We start from the raw sequence: 24,350 nt of genomic DNA, 5'->3' as shown, positions 1-24,350 counted from the left end.
CTTAATATTTATACTGACTCGTGTATACTTAATGGTTTATACAAATACTCAAGAGCTCCAAATATAAATAAAAGTGATATTTTTCATGCCCTGGTAATGTTTTGATGTCTAAAATTCAAACAATGACATGTAATTTGTTTACACTGAACAATTTTGCATTTTACATACGTTGCATGTTTTATGTTATCTCGTCAACAAGATACGACGATAAATATATATCGTTATTTATGTTGAAGTACGAATTTACGAAGGAAATAGAACTAGAATTATTTGTTTTAGCAACCAGCATCCGCCGTTAACCGCCTCATACAGAAAATATTTCCATCGATTCACTCTTTCAAAGTCAAACATTCTTATCTCTTTACTTTTTCAAATTCAGACTTCATGTGTCAACTTTAAACACAAGGAAAGAGAATTGTCGATGTCATCGCAAAACTATATACTGTCAAGCAATCATGTAAACCCTACTCATAACGGTTTGGCTGCGGAAGAGGTAAGTAAATAATTCTCTTTAATTAAGGTCCATTTGAGCTGTCGCCTTGGTCTTGGTCTTGGTGTCGAGTTCCTGACCATAAGAAGGTTTAACTTTTGTTTAATGATATTCTCATGAACAAAACTACGACTGTTACCTCGGACTCCAGTTGATCCGAAAACAATATAAAGTCATATTCATCGTTTTATTTCAAATTAGGATTGTTTGTTTGTTTGATGTTTAACGTAGCACTCAGCAATATTCCAGCTATATGACGGCTGTCTGTTCATAATTGAGTCCGGACCAGGCAATCCAGTGATTGACGTCGTGCACATCGATCCACGCAGTTTGGATCGATGACATACATCAACCATCTCAGCGAGTCTGACCACCCGATCCCGTTAGTCGCCTCTTAAGACAAGCATAGTCGCCTTTTACGGCAAGTATGGGCATGGTAGAAGGAGCATGCCCGATTGTATCTCAAAAGTTGTCAAATGTAAACACCAAAGGCTGGAGCTGCTGGAATATTGCTCAACATGAAGTTGACTATTGGAATGTTGAAGTCATCCCTCCTCATACCGTCTTGTGCGTCAGTTGTGAGTTTTTATGCATAGATCTAAATATGAAATAGATGCGTCAGTCCCACTGGTCTCCTTTATTTCTAGTTGAAGTGGGTAAATCAGTGGAAGGGAGGGGCTGTGGGGTAGCCTAGTGGTTAAAGCGTTCGCTCGTCTCGCCGAAGACCGGGTTCGATTCCCCACATGGGTACAATGTGTGAAGCCCATTCCTGGTGTCCTCCGCCGTGTTATTGCTGGAATATTGCTAAAAGCAGCGTAAAACCATACTCACTCACTCACTCACTCAATGGAAGGGAAAGGCTCTTTGATAGTTATTGAACCACATCAGATCATCAGAATTCCATCTTTATGACAACATATAGTTTTGGCCAAAGTAATCGGTTTTTCATCTTTTTCTGTGATGTATGACATATATGTCATGTGATCTTTGACATCATACTTTTATTGTTCTTTCCATGTACATGATGAAATGTTTATCAACTGGTTCTCGCCGCGAATTGCTTGAAACTGCCTGATGCGGCATAAAGCAATATTTAATCATTCATTCTTATAAACTATTGCAAGGGTTTTGTTGCTTTTATTAGCATTTGAAATGGTTAATTTTAAAGCTACTATTTGTGACATCTCACTGTCTCTTCTGACTGATCTTTATCTATATAACTGTTCTTGTCACTTAATTAGGTGAAGGGGCGGTCGGGTAGCCATGGGTACAATGTGTGAAGCCCATTTCTGGTGCCCCCCCCCCCCCCCCCCCCCCCCCGCGTGATATTGCTGGAATATTGCTAAAAGCGGCGTAAATCAAACTCACAAATCAAACTCACTCACTCACTCACTCACTCACTCACCAATTAGGTGAAATTGCTTTTTGTTTGATACTTTTACCTGTTCAGAACGTCCTAAAGCCCATACCGATGCTACCAATGAAGCTTATTCAAGCCTCTCTGATACTAGTTGTTCACATCTGGGTGATCTCTGCTAAAAGAAGACGTGTTCGGTTCATTAACTGTCTGTCAACAAAAACAAACAGTGATTTAATGACAATAATACCTGTTCGAAGCAGGATTGAGTGTTCTGTGATCTGCCTGAATGACCCGCACTGTCTGTCAGCCTCCTACTGCAAGACTACCGATGGCTACACGTGCCAGCTGAGTGGGTTCTACGCCAACGGAAGTTGTTCTGATTTTGTTGCTGAGGACGCCTGCAGTCAGACAGCAATTGTGAGTTTAAATAATTATATGTTTTTAATGTGAAGTTATCACGATATATACCTGGTACAACCTTTCCTTTGGACGACCACGGGAGCACGGGGGGCCAAGTCGTCAAAGGCGCCGCGATTCGCTGTGCAGAGTTGCGTCCCTTGGGCACGCCAGAAACCTATGATTGTGGGTTCGAATCCTGGTTCGCCCCGATTATGTTTCTAGGTTTGTCAGCACCATACCCGTGCTTGTGGGTTTCACCGAAGTGGTAAACGTCTAAGACCTGCGTCACTTCGGGCTTTCCTCCCACATTAAGCTGACACGCCGCGATATATCTGGAATACTGTTAAAAGCGGCGTTAAACACAACTCACTCACTCACCTTTGGACGACCACGTGTCAACTGAACGATTATAAGCGTTCAAACGTTTTTTCACGAGACTGGTTTCTTATACGGACATAAAAATGACATTGGGAAACACGAATAAATACGAAACTGTTTTTTCTGATCATTTAGACATCTTATCCTTCAATTCAATATTTGGCTTACATATGAAATAAAGAAAGTCATGAAATCCCAAAATATTTAAATAAGATTGACAAAAATAAATTGCATTTACTAACCCTAGTTGCGGCGCAAACAAAACGCCACAAAAACGCCACAAAAACGCCACAAAACGCGCGCGCATGACAACGGGGAACTGCAGACATCAAAAACCCCACCAACGCTCCGCAACGTCCCGATCCTGCCGCGGGACCTCCAAAAATCGACCTAACCCTAGCTAACCCCCTAACCCCCTAACCCCCTAGGGTTAGCCCTAACCATACCCTTTAGGTCGATTTTCGACTCTAACCCTAGCTAAGACCTGTTTAGTTCAAACGAGCCAAACTAGGGTGAAAAAAACGTCTTTTTTCAAAATGACACAAAAGAGCACCAAACTGAACCAACCACAACAGAACACAACCACTCCCACAACAAAACAAACAGCGCACAAAGACCATAGCAATCACAGTAAACAATAACAAATCACACCAAGTTATCGACTCGTTCCATGCCTAGACGGACAGTCACATTCATCAACATTCTACCGCAATCCATTCATTAACTTCATTATATATTCAAAACACAATTACCTCTGAATGATCACCTAGTAGATCAAAGAGTGTTGATATATTTGGTATCACAAAAGACACGAGGGTAAGATTCTATTTATCATCAAACATCATTCTTCCAACTTCTTCAGTTTGTAGACAGTAATAATCAGTGTCTTAAATGTAAAATTGCTGCTGACAGCTCCACTAGCAGAACCATTAATGATGTCATTTGATTGTGACGTCATGGTAACCAATATAGGTTTCGCTTGATATCTTCTGTGGGAACTATTTTCGGATGATAATAGGTCTTCAGCAATCCATGCTTGCCGTAAAATGCAACTATGCTTGTCGTGAGAGGCGACTTATGGGATCGGTTGGTCAGGCTCGCTGACTTGGTTGAAGCATGTCATCGATCCCAATTGCGTGGATCGATTCCTAGACTCGATCATTTACAGTATTTACAGACCGCCGTCATATAGCTGGAATATTGCTGAGTGCGGCAAAGTTCAAAGTGAAATGCTTTGGGTATTATATATTTCGGCGTATATAGGATGGACAAAGGGGGAAATGCACGCATGTTTGCATGTAATCTGCGCTGCGTAAGGTTATGATCAAAACATTTTTCGAAAAAAATAGCTTCTTTTACAACTTTAATTTGAGTTCCCGCGAGATGTAATTCAGGGTCATTATGTGGTTTATGATTTCGACAGAAATAAATGCAATGTGTATTTGAAATAGAAAATTTAAAGCCGTTCCGATCTGACCAATCATTGATTATATTTAAACAAAGCTGCATCTGTCTCTCAATCGTGTGCATATTCTTACCTCGACATGACACATTAAAATCCCCGTCAACAGAGTCATTTAAAACCTTAGAAAACTATCTGATGGACACCATTTGAACATTTCCCTCTGATTTGTTTAATCATATTCCACAGCTATGTCATAGGTGTACAGGAATTAGTCCTTGGTACAAAGTTCTTGCAAGACTCTCGCCAATTTTGTTTCAACCTACGTCGAACCTCGGCAGACTATTTTTCTTTACATTATCTAAATTATGAACTGTAGGATGACGGCGAAAGTATTTTTCAGCCTTCTTCCTACACTTCTAGCCTGTTTGCTATGTTCAGTAACCTTGTCACAGGTGGATTGGTTGTATGTCCGGTTAATAGCTGAAAGTATCGTGGACCCACCATTCAAAGCCGTTACAATGAACACATATTGTTTGACAGGTAAATCCCTGCGAAAATGGAGGGACGTTCTATCATCAAAACAGGACCTGTCACTGTGTTGAAGGATTTGTAGGAGATTACTGCCACAGACGTTACAGAGGTATGTTTTGTTTGTTGTTTAACGCCGCACTCAGCAATATTCCAGCTGTATGACGGCGGTCTGTAAATAATCGAGTCTGGACCAGACAGTCCAGCGATTGACATCATGAGCATCGATCCACACAATTGGGATCGATGACCTGCATCAACCACGTCAGCGAGCCTGACCATCCGAGCCCGTTAGTCGCCTCTTACGACAAGCATAAAACGATTTAAACGGCAAGGATGGGTTGCTGAAGACCTATTCTACCCCGGATCTTCACGGGTTGATACAATGAATTCTTTACGGAAGCAGTATTGTTTTAGGATTGGCTTATTTAACCTAAATTCTGCTTACAGTGTTGATGCTACGTAAACTCACACCCATGTTCTCTTTCTGCTTGAATCCAGATTGCAGGGAAACGCCGGGAGAATATGAACTATATACCATTCAACCGTTTGGGTCGGACTATTTCTTTGAGTGGAAGTGTTACCGGGAGATGTATTTTGTTACAAGTTACCAAGACAATATTTACTATAACTATACCAAGGGGTGGCAGATGATGAGAGAGGGTATTCCATTTCAGAATGGTTTGTACTTTATGGGCCTTGAACCTCTTCATCAGTTAACGAAACAGGGCACATATGACATGCGTGTTTGTCTGGGTATCTACTATCCCGGTTATATCCTTATTGGCTGTGTTTGGTACAGAAACATTCGTGTGGACTCCGAAGCAGATGGCTATGCATTGCACTGGGATTACTTTGAAAAGGAGCAAAGTTACAACAGCTCTATCTATTTAAATGGTTTCGGCGGTTTGGGTGATGCAACCAAAAATTTAAACGGAGCTCGTTTTGGAACATATGACCGAGATGTCTCAGGCTGTGCTCGTGCACAGAGCAGGGGATGGTGGTACAACGAACTCGGATGCACAACGTTGAAGTTTGTCCATAATGGAGTGATGTGGCCGACAAACCGAACCGGTACAATTACACTTGAATTCGTCAACTATTTTTATTTAAGGATACAATCCGTTGCTTATTACAGGGAAGATGACCTTGTATTGTAGTAAGATATATACGTTACTGGATTTGAGCTGCCCCATGCCAGTTTGTGGTGTTATTCAACAGCTGATGAGTTTAGAAAACTGAACTACAGCTGCAAAACTAGTTATTATAAACACGAGCCCAAACATATATCTTTTCTTAAAAGCACCTTGTAACAACATAATAATTGTGGCAGCCATCACTCGCTTCTGTTTCAACAATCTGTTAAATATTTTTTTGTCGCTTAAACAATGTATTTAGTACGAAAAAAGAACTCTCACCGAATATCAGTTTGTTGGCCCTAACCTATGAATGATGTTCAACACAAAAGATGTTTGTTTGTTTGTTGTTTAACGCCGCTTTCAGCAATATTACAGCTATATATCGGCGAGGCACGTCAAGCTTGGTTTAAACAGCATCTTCATCGATCCCAATTGCGTAGATCGCTGCTTATGATATCAATAACTGGTTGTCTGGTTGGTTTGTTGTTTAACGCCGCACTCAGCAATATTCCAGCTATATGACGGTGGTCTGTCAACAATCTAGTCTGGACCAGACAATCCAGTGATTGACAGCATGAGCATCGATCCACGCAATTGGGATACGATGACATGCATCAACCACCCGATCCCATTAGTCGCCTTTTTCGACAAGCAAAGTTACCTTTTACGTCAACCACGGGTTGCTGAAGACCTATTCTACCCCGGATCTTCACAGGTCTTTTCTTTTCGTAAATGTGCAAAATAATGTCATTTATTTGTTTGGCATATGTTGAGGTTATATTTATTGACATATTTATACTTATGTATGAAGGATATATATGGAATAATTTGGTGTTTTGAAATAATTAATACTTTAGCATGATCAATATTGGTCGTTACTAATAGATTTGTCAAATACAACATTTTAGTTTTAATCACCTACAAAAAATATCTTTCTAGCTCATATTGTTTCCAAGATATAACCCTTTAAACATATCCGGCATGTGCGTTCCTTTTGTAGTTGAGTATACCTTATAACCTATATTGTTGGTGACCATCTTGAATATTGAGATAAATATGATCCCAGGGATATAATAACCATTCCAGTAGTTTTATCATGTTATGAAATGTTCTGTATTTCAAGATGGCAGCCAGTGGCCATCTTGGAATTCAAGGTCAGTTTTACTTCTAATGTAAAAAATAACGATTCAAATGGATTTATCATGTTCAAATTAGTGGAATTAGACACTTTATATATGTCTGTGGCTGATATTCTTCCAGAGGTATATACTATTTCATGCTATTCAAATTGGCGTCGACGGCCATTTTGAATTTTGCGTTCTGGCAGAGGTAGCTGTCATTTTCCAGAGGGTCATGGGGCTATTTTTTTAGTTAAACATGTCAGTTAAACATCATAAAAAAGTAGGAACAAAGTGGTCACGGATTTCATGGATATATAAGACAGTTAAGGACGAACCTCCTAAGTGTATCCCTTGTGATGAAAGGTTCACCGTCAAGCATATATTGCATGACTGTGTTGACTTTGCAATCGAAAGGGATTTACATTATCAAAGCCTTAATTGGAAAGATCTTTTCTCCCGTGTAAGCAGGCATCTCATTATTAGCTACTTGAAAGAAATTGATCCGTATAATAAATTTAAAATATGTATGTGACTAATTAACTTCTTGTTTTTAAATTTGGTGTGATGCTATTATCAAATGACATTATTGAAGGCTCCTTCAGGGGTTAAAGAATCGTAAAATTATTGTCCCCCTTTGTGACACGTAATCCTATCATAATTGATGTAACTATCATCAAGCAGTGATTTTGAGCCAAGTCACTGTTGACTTGTATTTACACTGTACACTCTATTTTTTTTAATATTGGCTAGTATTGTGTTATATGGCTATACCAGTAGCTGAAGTGATGACATAAATGATGGGGTTTCATGCAGGTACTGTAAGTCCCCATGATCCCCAACGAGATGGTCTAGCTTTGGTTACACGTGGCCCATAGCCCGTGTTTTAAACTGTATTAATGATAGGGTTATGTATGTTTGATAAAATGAGTTTCTAAAATGAATCTGTATCGATGACTCAATTGTCAATATATTAACTTGGTCTCGTCGTTATATGGCTGAAATAATGCCGATGCGACGTTAAATTTTAACTCTCACTCACTCACTCACTCACTCACCTCGTAACAGGACTCGTCCTTTGGCTTCAGCCCCATCAGCGTCCTTGGTAAAAAATTGTTTGTCGGTTCTGTCAATCCCTGTATATGTATATGTGATGCCTTGCTAAATCAAGATTTGATCACTTGCTTAATAAAGCAACTTCTGTAATGAAACGTCTTACTTAAGAATAAAAAGAAGTTGAAATCTATATCAACTATGTCCTCATATGCATTGACCGCAAATCGTGAGTTCATATTTAGAGTCAGGCAGTATTTGTTTGTTTGTTTATTGTTTAACACCGCACGCTTTGCCCATCGGTCAAGGACACTGATAGACAGAAACCACCTGCTGTGAAGATCCGGGGTAGAATATGTCTTCAGCAACCCATTCTTGCCGTAGAAAGGCGACTATGAATGTCGTAAGAGGCGAAAAACGGGATCGAGTGGTCAGGCTCGCTGACTCAGTTGAAGCATGTCATCGATCCGAATTGCGAGGATCGATGCTCATGATGTCACTCGCTGGATTGTCTGGTCCAGACTCGATTATTTACAGACCGCTGGAAAATTGCTGAGTGCGGCGATAAACAACAAACACAAAAAACAAAACAAACAAACTTGGTTGATGCATGTCATCTAATCTCAATTTCGTGGATCGATGCGCATGTTGTCAATCACTGGATTGTCTGGTCCAGACTCGATTATTTACAGACCGCAGGAATATGCCTGGAATATTGCTGAGTGCGGCGTTGAACAACAAACAAATCAGTCAGCATTCTGAGCTCAGTCGGCATCAACTGACTCTTCTACAGTCACCACCCGGGGTAGAATGTGTCCCCAGCACCCCGTTGCTGGTCGTAAGAGGCGACCGAATTGGGCAACTCGTATGCCGTGGGTTGCGCCCCTATGGTCGGCAGAGGAAGGGAGTCTTGTGGTAGAGCCGGCAGTAGTGGTCCTTAGTCCAACACACCACTTCGATCCCAACTTTGCCCAGACAGGTGGAAGGATGGGCCCGGTCCTGTCAATCGGCTGGTCATGCCAAGTCCTGAGCACTTATTGTACTGAATGAGGTGACAAAACCATGACTCCAGAATGAGTGATTGATATCGAAAATGCTGAAAGTAGTGAGGACGGGGGAAGTGTCAAAGCTAGGGTTAACATTAAAAGGCAAAGTCCCGCAAAGAAATTAAAGTTCACTCATTGGGAGGGAATATCATCCCATTGTGATGCTGAATTTCAGCTATTGCAACTGGTTTCTAGTAGTCACTGAAAACTCTGCAAAGTTTAACAGAGAATACTGAATATACGGAAGATCATTTTAGCCCCTTTCGGCGGCATATTGCCAATGAACTGAGACAAATCAAGAGCCCACTAGTGTTGAGAATGACAACATGTCAGGTCAATGACATTGTATTGGAGGCAAAAGAAGAAATGCAATCGCACTGTAACAACAAACGGAGTTGGACATGGACTTTTGTTTGTTCTGTTTGTTGTCTCCGCAATATTCAAGCTTTATGACAGCGGTCTGTAAATAATCGTGTCTGAACCAGACAATCCAGAGCATCAAACCACGCAATTGGGATACGATGACATGTCTCAACCAAGTCAGCGAACCTGACCACCCGATCCCGTTAGTCGCCTCTTACGACAAGCATATTTGCCTTTTACGGCACCGGAGGGTCCGGGGTTCGATCCCCAGCCGCGTCATACCAAAAGATTTTAAAAAGATGGTACTTGTTGTTACCCTGTCTGGCGCTCGGCATTAAGGGGCTAAAAGAAAGACTGGTCGGCTCGGAGTGTATACTGTGTCTGAGTGGGGTATTTATGTTAAACTGCGGCATGGTATCTCAGTGAGCTGGCACTATAAATCGGCATCAGTCCGGACTAGTACAAGCAGCCACACACCCACCCACACACACACACACACACACACACACACACACACACACACACGTGCATGCTATACAAGTGCAATAATCTTGGACGCGACGTTATACCCAATTTCACCTCACCTCACCTTTTACGGTAAGCATGTGGATAAGTTCCTGGGGCTGGAGTCTTGAACAAGACTCTCCTGCCATGTTTTATTTAAATGTTAATATACTCCTACACCAATGTTTAAAGTTTCCATGTTGAAGTTGATTTAATCTCTAATTATTTGTGTCAGTTTAACACATCAATTTACAAATTGCTGTATGCATATAGATATTGCTGAATAGATAAGTGAGGGTTACGCCCAGTGTGTAAATTATAATATTGGTACTAATAAATTGCATTGCCATGAAATAGTTATTGTTATTCTGAAGAGTTATGTGGTAACAAAACGTACCGGTTGCTAGGATTTGGTTGGCTGGTTGGTTTGTCGTTTAACGCCGCACTCATCACGGTCTGTAAATAATCGAGTCTGGACCAGACAATCCGGTGACTGATATCATGAGCATCGATCCACGCAATTGGGATCGTTGACATGCATCAACCAAGTCAGCGAGCCTGACCACCCGATCCCGTTAGTCGCCTTTTACGGCAAGCATGGGTTGCTGAAGACCTATTCTACCCCGGAATCTTTACGGGTTTGGGAAGCGTAATGTTACAGCGAGTCTCTCGCCGGCAGAAGTTGTAAAACTCTCAGTCAGATTATTAACATGGACTTTGTTTGTTGTTTAACGCCGCACTCACCAATATTCCAGCTATTTGACGGCGGTCTGTAAATAATCGAGTCTGGACCAAGCAATCCTGTAATTGATTTCATGAGCATCGTTCAACGCAATTGGGATACGATGACAAGCATTAACCAAGTCAGCGAGCCTGACCACCCGTTAGTCACCTCTTACGACAAGCAAAGTCGCCTTTTAGGGCAAGCAGGGGCGGTCGGGTAGACTAGTGGTTAAAGCGTTCCCTCGTCACGCCGAAGACCCGGGTTCGATTCCCGAAAACACACCGAACAAATGGCACGTTTAAATGCAGAACACAGAGAGAGGCCCATTGGTGTGGCCACGGTGGGAACTCCACAAGGTCACATTGCCAGTACACTCGGTTGTTCACGTCAGACCATCAGCAAACTGATCAGATAGCAATGTGTCTTGCTCACCGATGACAGCAGGTTCAACTATTCCATGCAGACGGGAGGGTCCGTGTCTATCGCCGTTTGGGGAAGGGCTGGCTCATGGCTGTATACAAGATGTCCATCCCCATGAAGGTCGTGGTCTCATAGTGTGGGGCGGAATGTGTGACGACCAGAAGACACCAATCGTTGCTATCCATGCCAACCTCATTACACAATGGTACGTTGACGAAGTCCTGACGCGAGTAGCGGAGGGTGTCCTGCTGCAACAGGACAACGCCCGACCACACACCGCCCGGTTCACGCAGGATTTTCTAAACAAGGTCAACGTGCCTGTACTGAGTGAGTGAGTGAGTTTGATTTTACGCCGCTTTTAGCAATATTCCAGCAATATCACGGCGGGGACACCAGAACTGGGCTTTATTGTATTATACCCATGTCGGGAATCGAACCCGCGTCTTCGGCGTGACGAGCGAACGCTTTAACCACTAGGCTAGCCGACCGCCCCGTGCCTGTACTGCCTTGGACCGCACGTTCTCCCATCACGCACTTGTGGGATCATCTAGGTAAAGAGCTGAGGAGACGACCCAACCATCCAAACAACTTACAGAAACACATTCCGGCCATCGTCATCAGACGTTTGACGTCATACATGAGACATTGAGGCGTCCATCCTCGCCAGGGGAGGCCATACGCGGTTTTGATGACGTCGCCCCAATGCCATCTTAGTGTCCGCTGATGTTTCCATCCACTTATTGGCCACAGCCTTTGTCACGAACTTTGTGAAAACTGACTTTTGGTACCCCCAGTCATTGGTGTTCAGCTGATTGTATGCGTTTGATATTGTGCATGATTGACCCGAGGTGAATTGAATACACAGAATCAATTGCATCAACATCTTTAGGTCTTTGCTTTCATTTTACAGTTGATCAAATTCAATGTCAACTTTCTGTTGATCTTCAGTTTACATCATCCATTAAGTGGATATATACCCACACATTCAGTCTACTGAATCACTGTACAGTCACAAGTTACCAAGGATACATCATAGCAGACATCATTGAGGATCTGGCATTGCTGTCATCATCACAAACACCATTGCCATATATTTAGAAATACATCTTCCCTTAAGGAAAAAGTGAAACAGACACCTTATAATTAGAGACAAGTGAAACATTAGAGTTGTGTAATATAAGTCCATGTCTATTTTGTTTTAAACTTGGGTAGACAAATCTCACACCCAAATTATTCAAAAGGGCCTCAGTTCAGACCTTGCTTCAAATCGTTCAATGGACTCTGCTTTTATGATTATGGAAAGGGTTTGTCGCTTTTATTTACATTCTTTCATTGATTTCTTACTGCAAATCCTCTCTCGTGACCGCTTAATAGTATACCACTGAAAACAAACAGGGCCCCGAAATCATTCAAACCAGCCATTATTAGTCTTTTAAATGTTTATCTGTTTAATACTTTTTTACAGTTTGCTGTGCACAAATCTTATCCTGTTATTATCTATTTTATTTAAGTTTACTATTGCTGTGATATAAATACATATACTTAAATATACCAATCCTTGTCGTCACATTGATAGTGTTTAATTTTCTACATGTTTCTTCTCGTGGTTATATTAGTGTCTTATTTCCTTATTAGTATTGTAATATCATATATTTTCTTTTTTGCATATTTAGTGCTAATCAACTGTGCAATATCAATTTCCATTGGGATAATAAAGTCTAATCTTATCTTATCTGATAATATTCTTGAAAACTTAAGTTGTTTCTGATTTGTTGACAAATACTAGCAGAGTTAGGCATTGTCTCGTCATATGAGGGTTCGAATACCGAATAAGGATCAATGTTTTCAGAAGGGGTAAAGCTGGTATGAGGAAGATATGTAATTTTTAAAAATCTGTGAATCATATATTTTCATGAAAGACCCGGGGGTCTCATCAGTAAATATAAAACCTTGCTCCATGCAGTTTTTCTAGAGGATAGTATGATGTCACAGAGGTTTATTAACCCACGCCACGAAGTGGGGTGGGGGATATTGGAAAGGAAGCCGTCCGTCCGCCGGCTTCTCAAATGGGACACATTTTCTCAAAAACTATTTAAGACAGAGAAATGAAATTTACACACTTATTTTACTGGTCATGACCTCAGATTGGTTCGAAAATTGGTGTCGTAAATTCATTTTTTACGGAGTTATGGCCCTTGCTCCATGCTTTTCAACTTTGTGCATACTGCGTGAATTAGGACACATTTTCTCAGAAACAACAGACCTTATATGAATGAAACTTTGCAAGTATATCTTAGAGATACATGTCAAGACTTCGAAAATTTGACTCCTCATTAATATTGTTAGAGAGTAATGGCCCCTGCTCCGTGCTTTTCAGCTAAGTGCATACTGTGTGGAATTGGGACAAGATTTCACATAAATTCTGAAGTCACTCGAATGAAAGTTTGCAGTCTTATTTATGTAAAGGATACTTGTCAAGGCTGAGGTCGACATGGGTCCCATCAATTATCTGTTTACAGACTTATGGCCCTTGATCCAGGTTATTTTACTTGGTGCACAGTGTGTGCCTATTTGTTGCTTAACGACGCACTCAACAATAATCTAGCTATATGACGGCAGTCTGTAAAGAATCGAGTCTGGATCAGACAATCCAGTGATTGACATCATGAGCATCGATCCACACATGCATCAACCAAGACAGCGAGCCTGAAACACCAATCTCGTTAGTTGGGTCCAAAGATATACTTATCAAGACCGAGTTATTTTTTCTAGAGATGGGGCCTTTTGTGTGTATCAATTTCACATGTAATTAATTTTTCTGATGACATAAAGCGGCCTTAGTGACTGTCTCTTCTTAAGGGCTCCATGTGACTTTTTTATACTTAATATTTACTACTGTATGAACAAACAAAATACTATTGTGTCCCATGGCGGGGAGTGATGCCATTGTTTTCATTTTAGTGTAGTGGTGATGTGGTAGAATGTCCCTTCTTTATTGTGTTATGGTTTGTGTCCTGTACTGATAATGCTGCCTGTCTACTATCCCCCAACGTCAACCCGCCGGGCCACGTGGGTACACAAGCCCCGACATTGCGACACCAGGTCACGTGACACTGTGATCTTATCATTGTTTGACATGCAATCTACATGTCCCTCATTATACCGCGTTGACTCGTATACACCTGTGATTGCGATTATTCGCCCTCTGAATGTTTATCCCTGTGTTTTAGTTATTCAAAATCTCAACTGCACTTTTTTCAGATTTATATGAAGTCTGATCACTGAATGTTACTGTTTTGTGTCTACCGCTCTGATTCAGTTGATAACTTACGAACCATTCACTGGTTCGGGGAGGGATAGGTCTTGAGCAACCCATGCTTGTCGTAAGAGGCGACTTACGGGATCGGGTGGTCAGGCTCGCTGACTTGATTGATGCATGTCATCGAATCGCAATTTCGTGGATTGATGCTCATGATATCAATCAGTGGATTGTCTGGCCCTGAATCAATTATTTTTTAGACCACCGTCATATAACTGTAATATTGCGGAGTGAGGCGTTAAACAATAAACTAACAAACAAACATACCAGACCCGTTTAGAACTAAATTAACATTCGGGTTAAAGTATTATCAGTTAGTCAAATGTAAAGATAAATCATTGATCCAAATGTTATACACATTCTTTTTTATATTTTCGTACAACTGCAATGTGATTATATTAAGCTATCTATATATCAGGACAGCGTACTTAGCTGTCAATTCCAAGTATGTAAATATCATTATAGACCGAAACTGTCACTTTATTTTTGTCTCATGTTTATTCTTAAGTAAACTACATTCATATTTTGTAGGTTTACGCCTGAAGTATGACAAAGACAGAGCCAATCTTCAAAAAGTCCACATCAACACAGAAGGAGACCTGGTCAACGGGAAGTCGGGCATCAGACCTGCAGGGGAGGGGAGACTGAAGACGTATGAGGGCACATGTAGCACTGCCCCCCTCCCCCGGGCTGGCTGTCCCCAGTACTGGGAGATGGAATCTCGGGTCTGCCTGGATGAAACATTCAGAGAGGACTGTCTCATCCTAGAGGTTGGTGTGTGCCAAGAGGAGCAGAGGGACGTGGATCATTGGATAGGTGGAAGTGCCAGCTCCTACTGCATGTGACCGCCTCCGTGGTCTTGTGGTAGAGCGTCCGCCCGGAGAGCGGAAGGTCCAGGGTTCGATCCCGGGCCGCGTCATACAAAAAGACGTTAAAAGATTGTACTTGTTGTTACCCTGTCTGGCGCTCGGCATTAAGGGGCTAAAACAAGGACTGGTCGGCTCGGAGTCAGTATACTGTGTCTGAGTGGGGTATTCATGTTAAACTGCGGCATGGTATCTCAGTGAGCTAGCACTATAAATCGGCATCAGTCCGGACTAGTACAAGCAGCCACACACACACATACACGTGCATGCACGTCGCTATATAAGTGCAATAATCTTGGACGCGACGTTAAACCCAATTTCACCTCACCTCACCTCACCTACTGCATGTCCGTCTCCCACTGTCCTACACACGGCGGGATATGCAGGACGACATGGAAGGAGTGGAAGTGTGTGCTGCATCTGCCTGACACTCTCCCCAACACAGCAGGGGCATCACACACACTGCATTACGGTGTCGTCTATGATGACGCCAGGAAGAAGATTGTCTTCATTGATGTGAAGGAGAATACAGTGATATCGACGTTAGACAATGTAGACTCTAGTCAGCCACTGTGGCCGATGTTCGGGGTGTATAACTCACGTAGCCTCACTGTCAGCATGACACTTGTAGTGGGCAGCGACATCAACATGACAGAGGAGAAGAAAGCAATGATTGTCAAGGCACTGTCGTGATGGTGACAATGATTGTCAAGGCACTGTCGTGATGGTGATCATGAACACAATATGAATGTCAAGGGGATGTGTTTTTTATCAGTTATCAAACTGAATTAAATAAACTCAGTAAATATCATCACGACAAGGGGCGATAACTCCTGCTGGTTTTGTTACCATATCGCTGTCCTCAGCTTCTCAGCTAAACTCACCCAGGCGACTAACGGGATCTCGCTGACTTGGTTGATGCATGTCATCGATCCCAATTGCATGGATCGATGCACTTGATGTCAATCACTGGACTGTTTGGTCCAGACTCGATTATTTACAGACCGCCGTCATATAGCTGAAATATGGACGAGTGCGGCGTTAAACAAACAAACAAACAAACCATGTTACAGGACTCGTCCTTCGGCTTCAGTCCCATCACCACCCTTGGTTACAAAACTTGTTTGTTGGTTTTGTTAACCTCTGTATATGTATATGTGATGCCTTGCTATATCAAGATTTGACCACTTGCTTAATAAAGCCACTTCTGTAATGAATCGTGTCACTTAAAGAATAAAAAGAAGTTGAAATCCATCAGTCAACTCTGTTCTCTTGTGCATTGTAGACATGTGCATGACATTATCACGGACGAACATTGAGAAAAGGATCGCAAATCGTGTGAGTTCATATTAAGAGACACGTGGGCAATATTTGTTTGTTTGTTTATTGTTTAAGGCCGCACTCATTGCCCATCAATCACGGACACTGATAGAGAGAAACCACCTGTGAAGATCCGGGGTAGAATAGGTCTTCAGCAACCCACGTTAAACAACCAACAAACAAATCAGTCAGCATCCTCAGCTCAGTCGGCAGCAACTGAATGCATCTACAGTCATCACCCTGTGGGGACCCGGGGTAGAATGTGTCCCTTGCACCCCATTGCTGGTCGTAAGAGGTGACCGAATTGGGCAACTCGTTTGCCTTTGCCCCTTTGTCAGCAGAGGAAGGGTTTTGTTTGGTTTGTTTGTTGCTTAACGCTGCACTCAGCAGTATTACAGCTGTATGACGGCGGTTGGTAAATGCTTGAGTCTGGACCAGACAATCCAGTGATTGATGTTATGAGCATCGATCCACGCAATTGGGATCGATGCCATGCATTGCAGAGGAAGGGGGTCTTGTGGTTGAGGGCGCCGGAGCCGGCAAAAGTGGTCCTTAGTCAAACACACCACTTTGACCCTTACTTTGCCTAGACAGGCGGTAGGATGGGCCCGGTCTTATCAATCGGCTGGTCATGCCAAGCCCTGAACACTTATTGTGCTGAATGAGGTGACAAAACTATGACTCAAGGATGACCACAACTCACAGTGTTCACAGTGTTCCTAAAAATATAGTCGCCACAACCTGATCCCCACAACTCACAGTGTTCCCCAAGTTATAGTCTCCACACCCTGACCCCCACAACTCAGGGTGTTCCCAAAGTTATAGTCGCCACAACCTGATCCCCACAACTCACAGTGTTCCCCAGTTTATAGTCTCCACACCCTGACCCCCACAACTCACAGTGTTCCCCAAGTTATAGTCGCCACACCCTGACCCCCACAACTCACAGTGTTCCCCAGGCTGGAGTCGCCACAACCTGACCCCCACAACTCACAGTGTTCCCCAAGTTATAGTCGCCACACCATGACCCACACAACTCACAGTGTTCCCAAAGTTAAAGTCGCCACAACCTCACCCCCACAACTCACAGTGTTCCCCAAGTTATAGTCGCCACAACCTCACCCCAACAACTCACAGTGTTCCCCAAGTTATAGTCGCCACAACCTCATCCCCACAACTCACAGTGTTCCCCAAGTTATAGTCGCCACAACCTCACCCCCACAACTCACAGTGTTCCCCTAGTTATAGTCGCCACAACCTCACCCCCACAACTCACAGGGTCAACCAAGTTATAGTCGCCACAACCTCTCCCCCACAACTCACAGTGTCGACCAAATTATAGTCACCACACCATGAACCCCACAACTCACAATGTTCCCCAGGTTATAGTCGCCACACCCTGACCCCCACAACTCACAGTGTTCCCCAAGTTATAGTCGCCACACCCTGACCCCCACAACTCACAGTGTTCCCCAAGTTATAGTCGCCACACCCTGACCCCCATAACTCAGTGTTCCCCAAGCTGAAGTCGCCACACCATGATCCCAACGACCTGGGGCTGTACGTAGTCATCATCTGGGCACCTCAGTAGTCGCTGCCTCATACAGGTGAGAACACTGTCCATCTGATTGAAACAAACCACGGAACATTCACTTGTTATCAGTCGCTAATTCATTCCCTTTTTATTCATTCGTCATTCATCAATGCGTGAATCGATTTTCCCTTAGGTTAAACCTCGATACCAGTGTATAAATATGATATGAGTAAGTGTTCAAAATATGACAGTTACGCTGTGATTGTCACCTGTCCACTTTAGGATAGTGTCAAGACACACGTGTCCTTACGGGCAATGTCGGGATACTTGTGTACTAACGGGCAATGTTGGGACACGTATGTACTTGAAGGCAATGTCAGGACACCTGTGTACTAACGGGCAATGTCAGGACACCTGTGTACTTAGGGGCAATGTCAGGACACCTGTGTACTTAGGGGCAATGTCAGGACACCTGTGTACTAACGGGCAATGTCAGGACACCTGTGTACTTAGGGGCAATGTCAGGACACCTGTGTACTTAGGGGCAATGTCAGGACACCTGTGTACTAACGGGCAATGTCAGGACACCTGTGTACTTAGGGGCAATGTCAGGACACCTGTGTACTTAGGGGCAGTGTCAGGACACCTGTGTTCTTACGGGCAATGCCAGGACACCTGTGTACTACGGGCAGTGTCGGGACACCCGTGTACTTACGGGCAATGTCAGGACACCTGTGTACTACGGGCAGTGTCGGGACACCCGTGTACTTACGGTTGTATGTATATTTGGTTATACCGAACTGTTATTATGAAGTAAAATTAGTGGTCCCTTAGAGTTCGTTATAACCGTAGTTTACTGCATATAAATCCTGTCACAGTGTGTCAGCTGAATGTGGGAGGAAACCCGGTGTGACACATGTCATATACCACCTTGGAGAAACCCACGTGCACGGGGATGTTGCTGACAAACCAAGGATCATAACTGGAATTCGAACCCACGGCTTGCGGATCCTTAGAAAACCAAGAAGTACAGACCGTGATTGACGTACAAGTGTCGTTGATCATCTTCTTCATTTTGTCCACTTGCCCCGTGCTCGTCATGATCGTCCAACCAACGTCGTCTCACGGTTCTCAAACGACTTCTTCTGAACACACAGGAACACTGTCCGCAACGTTCTGGGTGAATACATAGAATAGATGGAGAACTGTTATCAATGAGAGGGACCTGTCTGTTTGTTGGGTGACAGAAGCCGGTAACATATATTATGACGTGAAGTGAAAAGGGGTTAATCGTCGCGTTCAAGTTTATATCACTAATGTGCGTGTGCGTGTGCGTGTGCGTGTGCGTTTATGTGCCTGCCTGTGTGTGTGTGACTACTAGACGGATTTCTTGACTTGAATCCGAACGATCAGTCCTTGTTTTATCCCTTTAATGATGAGCGCACGTAGGATAACAACACGTACGATCTTTTAACGTCATTTAGAACGCTGTGGCAGTGAATCGAACCAACGCCTTCCGCTCCCCGGGCAGATGCTCTAACCACTAGACCACAGAGCCGGTCCCAATATTATGAGCACCATCCCACGCCGTCAGGGTACGAAGAAACGTTACCAGCTAAATCAAGGAACATGACTAACCAATGCAATAGAGTAAGTATGATTACTCGATCCTATCTAGTTACTGATATATTCCACCCCACGGCCAAACAGCATTGTGAAACAGTTGTGAGTGTTTGTTTGTTTGTTTGTTGTTTAACGACGCACTCAGCAATATTTAAGCTATATGACTGCGGTGTGTAAATAATCGAGTCTGGACCAGACAATCCAGTGATTGATATCATGAGCATCGATCCACGCAATTGGGATACGTTGACATGCATCAATCAAGTCAGTGAGCCTGACCACCCAATAAACCCATTACCCGTTGAAGCTTGACTGTACGATTATCAGATTAAATATTTTTAACGTTTTCAGCATGTACTGATTTTGCACCTGCATATTTCAGAGAACAGTTTTGACCAACACGACTTCGCGTTTTGATCTCGTGTGATCACTGTAGTAGCCTTGTCAGAAGCGAAATGTTTACAATCATTACTACTAGTAGTATTAAGGTTACAATTGTAATGCAACCGCTGTATTCAGGTAAACACACACTATCATGTACCAACACGCACCTGCATTTCGTCTCAACCCCAGTGTAGTCATCTGCTTCGCGGAAGAGGAGGTCGACGTCAGAGCCGCAGCTATCCAACATGACGTCATGCCATGTCGTGGATGAGATGGTGGGAAGGGATGCTGTGGACAAAGGGAGACAACTCAGTAAAGTAACCAGCATCCCTGGTTTGGAGTTTGTGCAGGTGTGCAAGTAATGCAGGTCTTATATTTACTACTTTGGTGAAAACCCCGAGCAGGGAATGTGCTGGAAAACCAAGGATCATAACTGCCGCGTATGTTGGGATTCGAACCCACTACTATTGGTATCAAGGTGCAACTCTACACAGAGAATCGCAGAGCCTTAGACGACTTGGCCTCCTCCATGGATATAGTGTTATTCTGTAGCGACTAAAAACACAAAAAGAAAACTTATAATAGCTCTCCATGTGCAGTAGTGGAATTTGTGACGTTGTTTCCACGTTAAATCATGAGTCCCAACCACATCTTGACTGACTTTGTGGGTTCTCCTACTCTTACATAATTCTTACTCTTGTTGAAAGTCAGGCTGAAGAAATACAGGAAAAAGAGATAATCACTTTGTCGACAAAATTAGATTTATTCAGAATAAAGGTGAACAATTACATTCTATCTGTAGGATAAAGCACGTCGGAAGTTGTTTAATATATTTAAAACCTGCTTCCGCGGCATAAAACAGAGAGGCATCAGGATAAGTGTTTTGAAAATGTCAATCATTAGATTGTCTGGTCCAGACTCGACTATTTACAGACTGCTTTCATATAACTGGAAAATTGCCGAGTGTGGTGTCAAACAACAAACAAACAAAACACTTGCATACACTAACATTTAAATATAGTAACGACCACCTCCCTGTTTACATCAAAAAGTACTACATTTTTGACAACTGGTTATTGTCAAAACATGATGCTGTGAAAAAACTCCGCAGCAACACTCTAATACAGTTACAGCACTGTTTAACAACAAATTACATTGCCATAACAGTAGTAAGCTATTTTCGGACAGATCGGATGCTGTTCTAAACAAAAAGCACTCACACACGACTGTCACCGACACATCTACATTCATATTTCGCTCACTATTTCCCTACTGTATATTAGTGTCTCCCAGACCCAAGAGAATGAATTACGAAATGAATCCAACTCAAGCCTTGAATGATCCGGCAAGTCCAGGATGCCTCAGCTCTAGGAATTAACCATTGTTCTGGGCTCCATTTAGGAGATAGACCTACTGTGTTTTGAAAAGTGATGTAGTCCCAGTGTAGAGTAAATATCTTGTTTGATAGGCATTACTTAGAAGTTGGCGGATGACAAGATAGACACAATTTTATGGATAACAACTTCTTTAATACTGTAAAAAGCGACGTTTCGGTATAGATCCTTATACCGTTGTCAAGCAAGACTGAATGAGGGACATAGTGCAGAATATATATAGCAAGTGGAGGATTAACAGTAGAGGATTAACAGTAGAGGATTAACAGTTACAACAAGGGCATACATGAGTGGGATAACATAGGTAGGTGTGACAACAAGGATGATGCTATCACAACACGATGGACAGAAAACACATAGCTAGAAGCCAATGGGGCATGAAGCCAATAAACAAGTGAATTCAGAGAGGTGCAGGGGATGCACACCCAACCCCACCCCGCTCCACTTCACCTCACCCCACACAATCCAACACCACTCAATTTCAATCCACCCCATCCAACACCACCTCATCCCACACAACCCCATTTCACTCCACCCCACATCACAACACACTATGTACACCATTTCACCCTAACCCACCCAACCCAACCCATCCAACACAATCCCATTTCATGCCACTTCGCCCGACCCCACCCCATCCCATCCCCCCCACACACACCCTATTTCACTCAACTTCACCCCGACCCACTCCATCGAACCATACCCCACCCCAACCCATCCAACATTACCCCATTTCACTACACTTTACCCCACCCCACACCACACCATTCCACACCACCCCATTTCAGTCTTCCTACCCCGACCCCACTTCAAACCATTTTACTCCAATTTTATTCAAAGTTTTATTTCTGCATAAACGGTAAGATAAAACTGCGCTGTTGTATCGAATTTTAGTCGCTTAACATTGCAGTCACAACACTTGTCAGGTCCCTTTCAGTTAGAGCAAAACGACAATAAAACAGTATATTGCATGATATTGCATCCAGCATGTTCTTTGATCTTATCTAGTTTGCATTTTCATCATCACCTTGATAATCCACAGATATAGCGGAAACCTTATTATGTAGGGTCACCTTATTTATGAGTAGTAAGCAGTACATCGGATGACGTCACTCATGACCGTGGTGTTATGTATTAATGCACCACTGCGACCGTGAGAATTAGACAAAAATACATCGATTCGACGCTCAAAAGGTGCCATTTTAGGGTGTGTAAGAAACAGATTACTGCACTCGTGGCTGTCAGATAGCATTTATCTGATAACCCGTTGTTTCAAAGCATATCTAACTCGCTTTCGTGTGTTAGATACGTTTTGAAATAACTCGTTGTAAGACAAATGGTATCTGTCAGACACTCGTATGGTAATCTCTATAGGACAAGGATTATAAATTGTTGCACATACAGTATTATAAACTTAACAGATATATGTACGCAAGAGAGATGCAAATATCAAAGGTCATGTGGGGACTACTTTCAGTGTTTATAAACAAACATGACTTCGCTCCTTGTCATTCGGTGATCGAGTCAGAATTTACCATCGAGAATCTGGAGAAATTACTTGGATAATTGATATCATTATCAAACGAATAGACTAATTCCGAATAAGTGTCTAACTGTGACGTGGTTAAGGCATTTCACAAGTTTTGGCTACTTTGGAGATTTTGCGAGGGAACTAGCCAAGCGGGATCAGTTTCCTTATCCGCGCTTGTAGACGTCTGCGTCTTGGAACCTTTCCACAAATTAAAACAGTAGAATGTGGCCGAAATATGGTCAAATGGTTACCTTGTTTTGTTTTGTCGCTATAAGCACAACTGACTGCACTTCGTAATGTGATGACAGGACATGCCGACTGTCAACAACGTCTGACTGTGACCGTGACGTCCCACAAACTAGGGTTAGAGTAGCTTCCCTTTCATTAAGGACGATTACTCTATCGGACGGACCAATGAATAGCGGTGAAAGGCAAGTAAAATCAATTTGTGTACCGGTAGGCAATTGTTGTTTTGCATATATGTAGTAACGCCAGTGTATAAGAAACAGGTTTCAAATATCAGGCGAGTTTAGTGAATGATGGCTCGTTGGAAAGCTCTCCAAATTCTAAGACTTTAATTACAAAAGCCAACACACCTATAAGGGGTCGTTAGGGAAATACAACCGTTTGAAAGTGTCCAAATTGACGTCAGAGGCTCCTGTTAGCCTGCTACCGTACGCGCATGCGCGACACCATGGTGGTTCTTTTAACATAGTTGGATAGCCAACACTTTCAATGTTTCCAAAAGATTTCAAGAGATTTGGTCACTGCAAAATGCTTCAAATGACATACACATTTACGCTCAAAACGAACGTTGCCACGTTTCTCAAACACACAGTGCCAAACTCACTTTCTTTCTCAGAGTCATGCACAGCACGCCAGAATCCTATGATTGTGGGTTCGAATCCCAGTTCGCCCAGTTTCGAGGTTTGTCAGCACCATACCCGTGCTCGTGGGTTTCACCGAAGTGGTAAATGTCTAAGACCTGCATCACTTCGGGTTTTCCTCCCACATTAAGCTGACATGCCATGATATAACTGGAATACTGTTCAAAGCGGTGTTATATCCAACTCATTCACTCAACATGCTTAAAGCTGTGAATTTGGGTACATTTCCAGTATTAGCATGCCTGGCATGTGGATGTCAAGGGTGCTATAAATTATCAGTTAGAGTTCGATTGAATTTTGCGGAAGCATTTTATTGTTTACATTCTTTTTTTTTCTAAAATAACTATCTGTGTGTTCAGTAGGGCAACAAAATAATGTATGGCGTGATGGTTTGTCCTCGATGAAAATGTTTACTTAATTTGATGTTGCCTTAAGTAGCGATTATGATGTGGTGTAAACCTTCGGACAAGCTCATTTTAGACAAATGCTACTAATTGGTTTGCGAGAATTTTGCTTCAATGAATATGGTAGCCACGTATAATATTATTCATTGAGAAACTCACTG

Source organism: Haliotis rufescens, unplaced genomic scaffold (assembly GCF_023055435.1).
Source record: "Haliotis rufescens isolate VD_foot unplaced genomic scaffold, xgHalRufe1.0.p SCAF_110, whole genome shotgun sequence".
Lineage (NCBI taxonomy): Eukaryota > Metazoa > Mollusca > Gastropoda > Lepetellida > Haliotidae > Haliotis > Haliotis rufescens.
Note: the sequence above shows the minus strand (reverse complement) of the source record.